We start from the raw sequence: 14328 nt of genomic DNA on the forward strand, positions 1-14328 counted from the left end.
GAACAGGAATAGTGAGAACCAATGAGTGGCTAGCTGGAGGTTTCTGGACGGGCAAATTTAACTCTCATTTCCCACCAGGAAGAGGAAATAACCAAAGGCTCAGTGTGCCGTGCCGGAACCAGATTAGGGCCTGAAGCCATCCAGCGGTGTTGCGGCCAGCTCACAAGAAAGCGAGTTGAAGAAAGGAGCTCAGGGGCACTGTAATTCACAAACCTGCAGAGTTATAAATGACAGCTATCGTCCAAAAATATACTGAAGTAAGGCTGCCAAGAGGACTTGAAAGCGGGGCAGAATTGCAGGAAACCGATTTCAGGAGGTAGACTGGAATTGCATTGAAAGCATAGGAAAAGAGGCAGAACGTCCACAATGATGCACTTGGCCAAAAAGGGCGTATGCGTTTTTTCCTGAATATATTCAGGAAAAAACGCATACGCCCTTTTTGGCCAACCAAGCAAGCTTGCAAAGGAAATCTGCACTACAATGAAGTCTCACTTCCCCCCGGTCAAAAGGGCCATCTGAAAAAAGTGTAAAATCCAGAAAGGCAGGACAGGCCATGGAGAACTGGGAGCCTTGTTATGCTGATGGGCGGGATGTAAATTGCCAACAACCACTCGGGAGAAGTGTATGGTGTTTCCTGAAACATCTAAAAAACAAAGCAACAGAACCTAGGGCACTTCCACTTATGGTCCTATAGCTTAGGGAAATTAAAATCAAAAAGACACAGCCACCCCAAAGTTTGGAACGGCTCTGTTTACAAGAACCTCGTTTACAGTACAAGTTCAACATCGCAGAAAGTGAAAAATGGATAAAGAAGTTGTGGTATTTACTTACAAAGCAATATCACTCAGCAATGAAATCTGTGTCATCAGGCCCTTAGCAGCACAATGAGTGGATTCAGGTATGATGATTCTAACTGAAATAAGTCACACAGAAAAAGAAACATCATAAGATATCAGTAATACACGGAATGTAAACTTGGCTACACAGGAACTGAATTACAGAACAGAACAGGGTCTCAAATTTAGAAAACCAACTTATTCTTGCTTAAGGGTAAAGGTGAGTTGGGGTGCTGCATAAAACCAGAGATTGAAATGAGCACAGATAAAGTTCCTTAAGCCAAATATGGAATAGACAAGAGCTACTCCTTGCTCAACGAAATGGACTCAACACCCTATATTAAACGCCTAAGAATGTACCTGACTAGTAAGTATCTTAAAACCTATGGATTGCTATGTCTCCGAAAGAGAATCAAGCATGTGTACAGGGGCATAAACGCAGCAGTGATAGGATTGGAGAGGTTTGGTGAGCAAATGAAGACCCTTTGAAGTCATATTGCATGGTACCCATTCCACGGGTTTCAACTACCCAGGTTTAAGGTATTCTTCCTTAAGCTAAAACATGCATGTGGAACCTAGAGTATGATCAACCATGTGATCGGGAGATGTGTTCAAATATGTCTCAGTTTTTCTCCCCTGGTACTCGGGTGCAACGTTCCAGACGCTTTACTAACACTCTCCCGACCTGGAGAGTCAGTCCCTTTAACCTCCTGTTTGGCCCAGTTTGCAATTTCTGCGGAAGATGAACAGGAATAGCGAGAACCAATGAGAGACTAGCTGGAGGTGTCTGGACGGGCAAATTTAACTCTCATTTCCCACCAGGATGAGGAAATAACCAAAGGCTCAGCATGCCGTGCCGGAACCAGATTAGGGCCTGAAGCCATCCTGCGGTGTTGCGGCCAGGTCACAAGAAAGCGAGTTGAAGAAAGGAGCTCAGGGGCACTGTAATTCACAAACCTGCAGAGTTATAAATGACAGCTATCGTCCAAAAATAGACTGAAGTAAGGCTGCCAAGAGGACTTGAAAGCGGGGCAGAATTGCAGGAAACCGATTTCAGGAGGTAGACTGGAATTGCATTGAAAGCATAGGAAAAGAGGCAGAATGTCCACAATGATGCACTTGGCCAAAAAGGGCGTATGCGTTTTTTCCTGAATATATTCAGGAAAAAACGCATACGCCCTTTTTGGCCAACCAAGCAAGCTTGCAAAGGAAATCTGCACTACAATGAAGTCTCACTTCCCCCCAGTCAAAAGGGCCATCTGAAAAAAGTGTAAAATCCAGAAAGGCAGGACAGGCCATGGAGAACTGGGAGCCTTGTTATGCTGAAGGGCGGGATTTAAATTGCCAACAACCACTCGGGAGAAGTGTATGGTGTTTCCTGAAACATCTAAAAAACAAAGCAACAGAGCCTAGGGCACTGCCACTTATGGTCCTATAGCTTAGGGAAATTAAAATCAAAAAGACACAGCCACCCCAAAGTTTGGGACGCCTCTGTTTACAAGAACCTCGTTTACAGTACAAGTTCAACATCGCAGAAAGTGAAAAATGGATAAAGAACTTGTGGTATTTACTTACAACGCAGTATCACTCAGCAATGAAAACTATGTCATGAGGCCCGTAGCAGCATAGTGAGTGGATTCAGGTACGATGATTCTAACTGAAATAAGTCACAGAGAAAAAGAAACATCATAAGATATCAGTAATACACGGAATGTAAACTTGGCTACACAGGAACTGAATTACAGAACAGAACAGGGTCTCAAATTTAGAAAACCAACTTATGCTTGCTTAAGGGGAAAGGTGAGTTGGGGTGCTGCATAAAACCAGAGATTGAAATGAGCACAGATAAAGTTCCTTAAGTCAAATATGGAATAGACAAGAGCTACTCCTTGCTCAACGAAATGGACTCAACACCCCATATTAAACGCCTAAGAATGTACCTGACTAGTAAGTATCTTAAAACCTATGGATTGCTATGTCTCCAAAAGAGAATCAAGCATGTGTACAGGGGCATAAACGCAGCAGTGATAGGATTGAAGAGGTTCGGTGAGCAAATGAAGACCCTTTGAAGTCATATTGCATTGTACCCATTCCATGGGTTTCAACTACCCAGGTTTAAGGTATTCTTCCTTCAGCTAAAACATGCATGTGGAACCCAGAGTATGATCAACCATGTGAACGGGAGACGTGTTCAAATATGTCTCAGTTTTCGTCCCCTGGTACTCGGGTGCAACATTCCAGACGCTTTACTAACACTCTCCCCACTTGGAGAGTCAGCGCCTTTAACCTCCTATTTGGCTCAGTTTGCAATTTCTGCGGAAGATGAACAGGAATAGCGAGAACCAATGAGAGGCTAGCTGGAGGTGTCTGGACGGGCAAATTTAACTCTCATTTCCCACCAGGAAGAGGAAATAACCAAAGGCTCAGCGTGCCGTGCCGGAACCAGATTAGGGCCTGAAGCCATCCTGCGGTGTTGCGACCAGCTCACAAGAAAGCGAGTTGAAGAAAGGACCTCAGGGGCACTGTAATTCACAAACCTGCAGAGTTATAAATGACAGCTATCGTCCAAAAATAGACTGAAGTAAGGCTGCCAAGAGGACTTGAAAGCGGGGCAGAATTGCAGGAAACCGATTTCAGGAGGTAGACTGGAATTGCATTGAAAGCATAGGAAAAGAGGCAGAACGTCCACAATGATGCACTTGGCCAAAAAGGGCGTATGCGTTTTTTCCTGAATATATTCAGGAAAAAACGCATACGCCCTTTTTGGCCAACCAAGCAAGCTTGCAAAGGAAATCTGCACTACAATGAAGTCTCACTTCCCCCCGGTCAAAAGGGCCATCTGAAAAAAGTGTAAAATCCAGAAAGGCAGGTCAGGCCATGGAGAACTGGGAGCCTTGTTATGCTGATGGGCGGGATGTAAATTGCCAACAGACACTTGGGAGAAGTGTATGGTGTTTCCTGAAACATCTAAAAAACAAAGCAACAGAGCCTAGGGCACTTCCACTTATGGTCCTATAGCTTAGGGAAATTAAAATCAAAAAGACACAGCCACCCCAAAGTTTGGAATGGCTCTGTTTACAAGAACCTCGTTTACAGTACAAGTTCAACATCGCAGAAAGTGAAAAATGGATAAAGAACTTGTGGTATTTACTTACAACGCAGTATCACTCAGCAATGAAATCTATGTCATCAGGCCCGTAGCAGCATAGTGAGTGGATTCAGGTACGATGATTCTAACTGAAATAAGTCACACAGAAAAAGAAACATCATAAGATATCACTAATACACGGAATGTAAACTTGGCTACACAGGAACTGAATTACAGAACAGAACAGGGTCTCAAATTTAGAAAACCAACTTATGCTTGCTTAAGGGGAAAGGTGAGTTGGGGTGCTGCATAAAACCAGAGATTGAAATGAGCACAGATAAAGTTCCTTAAGCCAAATATGGAATAGACAAGAGCTACTCCTTGCTCAACGAAATGGACTCAACACCCCATATTAAACGCCTAAGAATGTACCTGACTAGTAAGTATCTTAAAACCTATGGATTGCTATGTCTCCAAAAGAGAATCAAGCATGTGTACAGGGGCATAAACGCAGCAGTGATAGGATTGAAGAGGTTCGGTGAGCAAATGAAGACCCTTTGAAGTCATATTGCATTGTACCCATTCCATGGGTTTCAACTACCCAGGTTTAAGGTATTCTTCCTTCAGCTAAAACATGCATGTGGAACCCAGAGTATGATCAACCATGTGAACGGGAGACGTGTTCAAATATGTCTCAGTTTTCCTCCCCTGGTACTCGGGTGCAACATTCCAGACGCTTTACTAACACTCTCCCCACTTGGAGAGTCAGCGCCTTTAACCTCCTATTTGGCTCAGTTTGCAATTTCTGCGGAAGATGAACAGGAATAGCGAGAACCAATGAGAGGCTAGCTGGAGGTGTCTGGACGGGCAAATTTAACTCTCATTTCCCACCAGGAAGAGGAAATAACCAAAGGCTCAGCGTGCCGTGCCGGAACCAGATTAGGGCCTGAAGCCATCCTGCGGTGTTGCGACCAGCTCACAAGAAAGCGAGTTGAAGAAAGGACCTCAGGGGCACTGTAATTCACAAACCTGCAGAGTTATAAATGACAGCTATCGTCCAAAAATAGACTGAAGTAAGGCTGCCAAGAGGACTTGAAAGCGGGGCAGAATTGCAGGAAACCGATTTCAGGAGGTAGACTGGAATTGCATTGAAAGCATAGGAAAAGAGGCAGAACGTCCACAATGATGCACTTGGCCAAAAAGGGCGTATGCGTTTTTTCCTGAATATATTCAGGAAAAAACGCATACGCCCTTTTTGGCCAACCAAGCAAGCTTGCAAAGGAAATCTGCACTACAATGAAGTCTCACTTCCCCCCGGTCAAAAGGGCCATCTGAAAAAAGTGTAAAATCCAGAAAGGCAGGACAGGCCATGGAGAACTGGGAGCCTTGTTATGCTGATGGGCGGGATGTAAATTGCCAACAGACACTTGGGAGAAGTGTATGGTGTTTCCTGAAACATCTAAAAAACAAAGCAACAGAGCCTAGGGCACTTCCACTTATGGTCCTATAGCTTAGGGAAATTAAAATCAAAAAGACACAGCCACCCCAAAGTTTGGAATGGCTCTGTTTACAAGAACCTCGTTTACAGTACAAGTTCAACATCGCAGAAAGTGAAAAATGGATAAAGAACTTGTGGTATTTACTTACAACGCAGTATCACTCAGCAATGAAATCTATGTCATCAGGCCCGTAGCAGCATAATGAGTGGATTCAGGTACGATGATTCTAACTGAAATAAGTCACACAGAAAAAGAAACATCATAAGATATCACTAATACACGGAATGTAAACTTGGCTACACAGGAACTGCATTCCAAAACAGAACAGGGTCTCAAATTTAGAAAACCAACTTATGCTTGCTTAAGGGTAAAGGTGAGTTGGGGTGCTGCATAAAACCAGAGATTGAAATGAGCACAGATAAAGTTCCTTAAGTCAAATATGGAATAGACAGGAGCTACTCCTTGCTCAACGAAATGGACTCAACACCGCATATTAAACGCCTAAGAATGTATCTGACTAGTAAGTATCGTAAAACCTATGGATTGCTATGTCTCCAAAAGAGAATCAAGCATGTGTACAGGGGCATAAACGCAGCAGTGATAGGATTGGAGAGGTTCGGTGAGCAAATGAAGACCCTTTGAAGTCATATTGCATGGTACCCATTCCACGGGTCTCAACTCTCCAGGTTTAAGGTATTCTTCCTTCAGCTAAAACATGCATGTGGAACCTAGAGTATGATCAACCATGTGATCGGGAGACGTGTTCAAATATGTCTCAGTTTTCCTCCCCTGGTACTCGGGTGCAACATTCCAGATGCTTTACTAACACTCTCCCGACTTGGAGAGTCAGTGCCTTTAACCTCCTGTTTGGCCCAGTTTGCAATTTCTGTGGAAGATGAACAGGAATAGCGAGAACCAATGAGAGACTAGCTGGAGGTGTCTGGACGGGCAAATTTAACTCTCATTTCCCACCAGGAAGAGGAATTAACCAAAGGCTCAGCGTGCCGTGCCGGAACCAGATTAGGGCCTGAAGCCATCCTGCGGTGTTGCGGCCAGCTCACAAGAAAGCGAGTTGAAGAAAGGAGCTCAGGGGCACTGTAATTCACAAACCTGCAGAGTTATAAATGACAGCTATCGTCCAAAAATAGACTGAAGTAAGGCTGCCAAGAGGACTTGAAAGCGGGGCAGAATTGCAGGAAACCGATTTCAGGAGGTAGACTGGAATTGCATTGAAAGCATAGTTAAAGAGGCAGAACGTCCACAATGATGCACTTGGCCAAAAAGGGCGTATGCGTTTTTTCCTGAATATATTCAGGAAAAAACGCATACGCCCTTTTTGGTCAACCAAGCAAGCTTGCAAAGGAAATCTGCACTACAATGAAGTCTCACTTCCCCCCGGTCAAAAGGGCCATCTGAAAAAAGTGTAAAATCCAGAAAGGCAGGACAGGCCATAGAGAACTGGGAGCCTTGTTATGCTGATGGGCGGGATGTAAATTGCCAACAACCACTCGGGAGAAGTGTATGGTGTTTCCTGAAACATCTAAAAAACAAAGCAACAGAGCCTAGGGCACTTCCACTTATGGTCCTATAGCTTAGGGAATTTAAAATCAAAAAGACACAGCCACCCCAAAGTTTGGAACGGCTCTGTTTACAAGAACCTCGTTTACAGTACAAGTTCAACATCGCAGAAAGTGAAAAATGGATAAAGAAGTTGTGGTATTTACTTACAAAGCAATATCACTCAGCAATGAAATCTGTGTCATCAGGCCCTTAGCAGCACAATGAGTGGATTCACGTATGATGATTCTAACTGAAATAAGTCACACAGAAAAAGAAACATCATAAGATATCAGTAATACACGGAATGTAAACTTGGCTACACAGGAACTGAATTACAGAACAGAACAGGGTCTCAAATTTAGAAAAACAACTTATGCTTGCTTAAGGGTAAAGGTGAGTTGGGGTGCTGCATAAAACCAGAGATTGAAATGAGCACAGATAAAGTTCCTTAAGCCAAATATGGAATAGACAAGAGCTACTCCTTGCTCAACGAAATGGACTCAACACCGCATATTAAACGCCTAAGAATGTACCTGACTTGTAAGTATCTTAAAACCTATGGATTGCTATGTCTCCAAAAGAGAATCAAGCATGTGTACAGGGGCATAAACGCAGCAGTGATAGGATTGGAGAGGTTCGGTGAGCAAATGAAGACCCTTTGAAGTCATATTGCATGGTACCCATTCCACGGGTTTCAACTACCCAGGTTTAAGGTATTCTTCCTTCAGCTAAAACATGCATGTGGAACCTAGAGTATGATCAACCATGTGATCGGGAGACGTGTTCAAATATGTCTCAGTTTTCGTACCCTGGTACTCGGGTGCAACATTCCAGACGCTTTACTAACACTCTCCCCACTTGGAGAGTCAGTCCCTTTAACCTCCTGTTTGGCCCAGTTTGCAATATCTGCGGAAGATGAACAGGAATAGCGAGAACCAATGGAGACTAGCTGGAGGTTTCTGGACGGGCAAATTTAACTCTCATTTCCCACCAGGAAGAGGAATTAACCAAAGGCTCAGCGTGCCATGCCAGAACGAGATTAGGGCCTGAAGCCATCCTGCGGTGTTGCGGCCAGCTCAAAAGAAAGCGAGTTGAAGAAAGGAGCTCAGGGGCACTGTAATTCACAAACCTGCAGAGTTATAAATGACAGCTATCGTCCAAAAATAGACTGAAGTAAGGCTGCCAAGAGGACTTGAAAGCGGGGCAGAATTGCAGGAAACCGATTTCAGGAGGTAGACTGGAATTGCATTGAAAGCATAGGAAAAGAGGCAGAACGTCCACAATGATGCACTTGGCCAAAAAGGGCGTATGCGTTTTTTCCTGAATATATTCAGGAAAAAACGCATACGCCCTTTTTGGCCAACCAAGCAAGCTTGCAAAGGAAATCTGCACTACAATGAAGTCTCACTTCCCCCCGGTCAAAAGGGCCATCTGAAAAAAGTGTAAAATCCAGAAAGGCAGGACAGGCCATGGAGAACTGGGAGCCTTGTTATGCTGATGGGCGGGATGTAAATTGCCAACAACCACTCGGGAGAAGTGTATGGTGTTTCCTGAAACATCTAAAAAACAAAGCAACAGAGCCTAGGGCACTTCCACTTATGGTCCTATAGCTTAGGGAATTTAAAATCAAAAAGACACAGCCACCCCAAAGTTTGGAACGGCTCTGTTTACAAGAACCTCGTTTACAGTACAAGTTCAACATCGCAGAAAGTGAAAAATGGATAAAGAAGTTGTGGTATTTACTTACAAAGCAATATCACTCAGCAATGAAATCTGTGTCATCAGGCCCTTAGCAGCACAATGAGTGGATTCACGTATGATGATTCTAACTGAAATAAGTCACACAGAAAAAGAAACATCATAAGATATCAGTAATACACGGAATGTAAACTTGGCTACACAGGAACTGAATTACAGAACAGAACAGGGTCTCAAATTTAGAAAAACAACTTATGCTTGCTTAAGGGTAAAGGTGAGTTGGGGTGCTGCATAAAACCAGAGATTGAAATGAGCACAGATAAAGTTCCTTAAGCCAAATATGGAATAGACAAGAGCTACTCCTTGCTCAACGAAATGGACTCAACACCGCATATTAAACGCCTAAGAATGTACCTGACTAGTAAGTATCTTAAAACCTACAGATTGCTATGTCTCCGAAAGAGAATCAAGCATGTGTACAGGGGCATAAACGCAGCAGTGATAGGATTGGAGAGGTTCGGTGAGCAAATGAAGACCCTTTGAAGTCATATTGCATGGTACCCATTCCACGGGTTTCAACTACCCAGGTTTAAGGTATTCTTCCTTCAGCTAAAACATGCATGTGGAACCTAGAGTATGATCAACCATGTGATCGGGAGACGTGCTCAAATATGTCTCAGTTTTTGTACCCTGGTACTCGGGTGCAACATTCCAGACGCTTTACTAACACTCTCCCTACTTGGAGAGTCAGTGCCTTTAACCTCCTGTTTGCCCCAGTTTGCAATTTCTGCGGAAGATGAACAGGAATAGCGAGAACCAATGAGAGACTAGCTGGAGGTGTCTGGACGGGCAAATTTAACTCTCATTTCCCACCAGGAAGAGGAAATAACCAAAGGCTCAGCGTGCCGTGCCGGAACCAGATTAGGGCCTGAAGCCATCCTGCGGTGTTGCGGCCAGCTCACAAGAAAGCGAGTTGAAGAAAGGAGCTCAGGGGCACTGTAATTCACAAACCTGCAGAGTTATAAATGACAGCTATCGTCCAAAAATAGACTGAAGTAAGGCTGCCAAGAGGACTTGAAAGCGGGGCAGAATTGCAGGAAACCGATTTCAGGAGGTAGACTGGAATTGCATTGAAACCATAGGAAAAGAGGCAGAACGTCCACAATGATGCACTTGGCCAAAAAGGGCGTATGCGTTTTTTCCTGAATATATTCAGGAAAAAACGCATACGCCCTTTTTGGCCAACCAAGCAAGCTTGCAAAGGAAATCTGCACTACAATGAAGTCTCACTTCCCCCCGGTCAAAAGGGCCATCTGAAAAAAGTGTAAAATCCAGAAAGGCAGGACAGGCCATGGAGAACTGGGAGCCTTGTTATGCTGATGGGCGGGATGTAAATTGCCAACAACCACTCGGGAGAAGTGTATGGTGTTTCCTGAAACATCTAAAAAACAAAGCAACAGAACCTAGGGCACTTCCACTTATGGTCCTATAGCTTAGGGAAATTAAAATCAAAAAGACACAGCCACCCCAAAGTTTGGAACGGCTCTGTTTACAAGAACCTCGTTTACAGTACAAGTTCAACATCGCAGAAAGTGAAAAATGGATAAAGAACTTGTGGTATTTACTTACAACGCAGTATCACTCAGCAATGAAATCTATGTCATCAGGCCCGTAGCAGCATAATGAGTGGATTCAGGTACGATGATTCTAACTGAAATAAGTCACACAGAAAAAGAAACATCATAAGATATCACTAATACACGGAATGTAAACTTGGCTACACAGGAACTGCATTCCAAAACAGAACAGGGTCTCAAATTTAGAAAACCAACTTATGCTTGCTTAAGGGTAAAGGTGAGTTGGGGTGCTGCATAAAACCAGAGATTGAAATGAGCACAGATAAAGTTCCTTAAGTCAAATATGGAATAGACAGGAGCTACTCCTTGCTCAACGAAATGGACTCAACACCGCATATTAAACGCCTAAGAATGTATCTGACTAGTAAGTATCGTAAAACCTATGGATTGCTATGTCTCCAAAAGAGAATCAAGCATGTGTACAGGGGCATAAACGCAGCAGTGATAGGATTGGAGAGGTTCGGTGAGCAAATGAAGACCCTTTGAAGTCATATTGCATGGTACCCATTCCACGGGTCTCAACTCTCCAGGTTTAAGGTATTCTTCCTTCAGCTAAAACATGCATGTGGAACCCAAGTATGATCAACCATGTGAACGGGAGACGTGTTCAAATATGTCTCAGTTTTCCTCCCCTGGTACTCGGGTGCAACATTCCAGACGCTTTACTAACACTCTCCCCACTTGGAGAGTCAGCGCCTTTAACCTCCTGTTTGGCTCAGTTTGCAATTTCTGCGGAAGATGAACAGGAATAGCGAGAACTAATGAGAGGCTAGCTGGAGGTGTCTGGACGGGCAAATTTAACTCTCATTTCCCACCAGGAAGAGGAAATAACCAAAGGCTCAGTGTGCCGTGCCGGAACCAGATTAGGGCCTGAAGCCATCCTGCGGTGTTGCGGCCAGGTCACAAGAAAGCGAGTTGAAGAAAGGAGCTCAGGGGCACTGTAATTCACAAACCTGCAGAGTTATAAATGACAGCTATCGTCCAAAAATAGACTGAAGTAAGGCTGCCAAGAGGACTTGAAAGCGGGGCAGAATTGCAGGAAACCGATTTCAGGAGGTAGACTGGAATTGCATTGAAAGCATAAGAAAAGAGGCAGAACGTCCACAATGATGCACTTGGCCAAAAAGGGCGTATGCGTTTTTTCCTGAATATATTCAGGAAAAAACGCATACGCCCTTTTTGGCCAACCAAGCAAGCTTGCAAAGGAAATCTGCACTACAATGAAGTCTCACTTCCCCCCGGTCAAAAGGGCCATCTGAAAAAAGTGTAAAATCCAGAAAGGCAGGACAGGCCATGGAGAACTGGGAGCCTTGTTATGCTGATGGGCGGGATGTAAATTGCCAACAACCACTCGGGAGAAGTGTATGGTGTTTCCTGAAACATCTAAAAAACAAAGCAACAGAGCCTAGGGCACTTCCACTTATGGTCCTATAGCTTAGGGAAATTAAAATCAAAAAGACACAGCCACCCCAAAGTTTGGGACGCCTCTGTTTACAAGAACCTCGTTTACAGTACAAGTTCAACATCGCAGAAAGTGAAAAATGGATAAAGAAGTTGTGGTATTTACTTACAAAGCAATATCACTCAGCAATGAAATCTGTGTCATCAGGCCCTTAGCAGCACAATGAGTGGATTCAGGTATGATGATTCTAACTGAAATAAGTCACACAGAAAAAGAAACATCATAAGATATCAGTAATACACGGAATGTAAACTTGGCTACACAGGAACTGAATTACAGAACAGAACAGGGTCTCAAATTTAGAAAAACAACTTATGCTTGCTTAAGGGTAAAGGTGAGTTGGGGTGCTGCATAAAACCAGAGATTGAAATGAGCACAGATAAAGTTCCTTAAGCCAAATATGGAATAGACAAGAGCTACTCCTTGCTCAACGAAATGGACTCAACACCGCATATTAAACGCCTAAGAATGTACCTGACTAGTAAGTATCTTAAAACCTATGGATTGCTATGTCTCCGAAAGAGAATAAAGCATGTGTACAGGGGCATAAACGCAGCAGTGATAGGATTGGAGAGGTTCGGTGAGCAAATGAAGACCCTTTGAAGTCATATTGCATGGTACCCATTCCACGGGTTTCAACTACCCAGGTTTTAGGTATTCTTCCTTCAGCTAAAACATGCATGTGGAACCCAGAGTATGATCAACCATGAGATCGGGAGACGTGTTCAAATATGTCTCAGTTTTCCTCCCCTGGTACTCGGGTGCAACATTCCAGATGCTTTACTAACACTCTCCCCACTTGGAGAGTCAGCGCCTTTAACCTCCTGTTTGGCAAAGTTTGCAATTTCTGCGGAAGATGAACAGGAATAGCGAGAACCAATGAGAGGCTAGCTGGAGGTGTCTGGACGGGCAAATTTAACTCTCATTTCCCACCAGGAGGAGGAAATAACCAAAGGTTCAGCGTGCCGTGCCAGAACCAGATTAGGGCCTGAAGCCATCCTGCGGTGTTGCGGCCAGGTCACAAGAAAGCGAGTTGAAGAAAGGAGCTCAGGGGCACTGTAATTCACAAACCTGCAGAGTTATAAATGACAGCTATCGTCCAAAAATAGACTGAAGTAAGGCTGCCAAGAGGACTTGAAAGCGGGGCAGAATTGCAGGAAACCGATTTCAGGAGGTAGACTGGAATTGCATTGAAAGCATAGGAAAAGAGGCAGAACGTCCACAATGATGCACTTGGCCAAAAAGGGCGTATGCGTTTTTTCCTGAATATATTCAGGAAAAAACGCATACGCCCTTTTTGGCCAACCAAGCAAGCTTGCAAAGGAAATCTGCACTACAATGAAGTCTCACTTCCCCCCGGTCAAAAGGGCCATCTTAAAAAAGTGTAAAATCCAGAAAGGCAGGACAGGCCATGGAGAACTGGGAGCCTTGTTATGCTGATGGGCGGGATATAAATTGCCAACAGACACTCGGGAGAAGTGTATGGTGTTTCCTGAAACATCTAAAAAACAAAGCAACAGAGCCTAGGGCACTGCCACTTATGGTCCTATAGCTTAGGGAAATTAAAATAAAAAAGACACAGCCACCCCAATGTTTGGGACGCCTCTGTTTACAAGAACCTCGTTTACCGTACAAGTTCAATATCACAGAAAGTGAAAAATGGATAAAGAACTTGTGGTACTTACGTACAATGCAGTATCACTCAGAAATGAAATCTATGTCATCAGGCCCGTAGCAGCATAATGAGTGGATTCAGGTACGATGATTCTAACTGAAATAAGTCACACAGAAAAAGAAATATCATAAGATATCACTAATACACAGAATGTAAACTTGGCTACACAGGAACTGAATTCCAAAACAGAACAGGGTCTCAAATTTAGAAAAGCAACTTATGCTTGCTTAAGGGGAAAGGTGAGTTGGGGTGCTGCATAAAACCAGAGATTGAAATGAGCACAGATAAAGTTCCTTAAGCCAAATATGGAATAGACAAGAGCTACTCCTTGCTCAACGAAATGGACTCAACACCCCATATTAAATGCCTAAGAATGTACCTGGCTAGTAAGTATCTTAAAACCTATGGATTGCTATGTCTCCAAAAGAGAATCAAGCGTGTGTACAGGGGCATAAACGCAGCAGTGATAGGATTGGAGAGGTTCGGTGAGCAAATGAAGACCCTTTGAAGTCATATTGCATGGGACCCATTCCACGGGTCTCAACTCTGCAGGTTTAAAGTATTCTTCCTTCAGCTAAAACATGCAGGTGGAACCCAGAGTATGATCAACCGTGTGATCCGGAGACGTGTTCAAGTATGGCTCAGTTTTCCTCCCCTGGTACTCGGGTGCAACATTCCAGACGCTTTACTAACACTCTCCCCACTTGGAGAGTCAGCGCCTTTAACCTCCTGTTTGGCTCAGTTTGCAATTTCTGTGGAAGATGAACAGGAATAGCGAGAACCAATGAGAAGGCTAGCTGGAGGTGTCTGGACGGGCAAATTTAACTCTCATTTCCCACCAGGAAGAGGAATTAACCAAAGGCTCAGTGTGCC

General features: G+C 43.9%; 1 long non-coding RNA gene across 35 annotated transcripts in view; it reads right to left on the reverse strand.

The window, feature by feature from the left end:
* The window catches only part of LOC307186525, a 2785769-nt gene that overhangs the window by 715954 nt on the left and 2055487 nt on the right, over positions 1–14328 (reverse strand). Inside the window, exon 8 of one of the 35 annotated variants that reach the window (XR_013828365.1) lies at positions 13466–13547. The exons of the other annotated variants lie outside the window; for them this stretch is intronic. This is a non-coding gene — a long non-coding RNA (uncharacterized lncRNA). The remainder of the gene's footprint in view (positions 1–13465; positions 13548–14328) is intronic. 35 annotated transcript variants of the gene reach the window in all.

The sequence above is a fragment of the Stenella coeruleoalba genome, assembly GCF_951394435.1.
Source record: "Stenella coeruleoalba genome assembly, chromosome: 1".
NCBI lineage: Eukaryota > Metazoa > Chordata > Mammalia > Artiodactyla > Delphinidae > Stenella > Stenella coeruleoalba.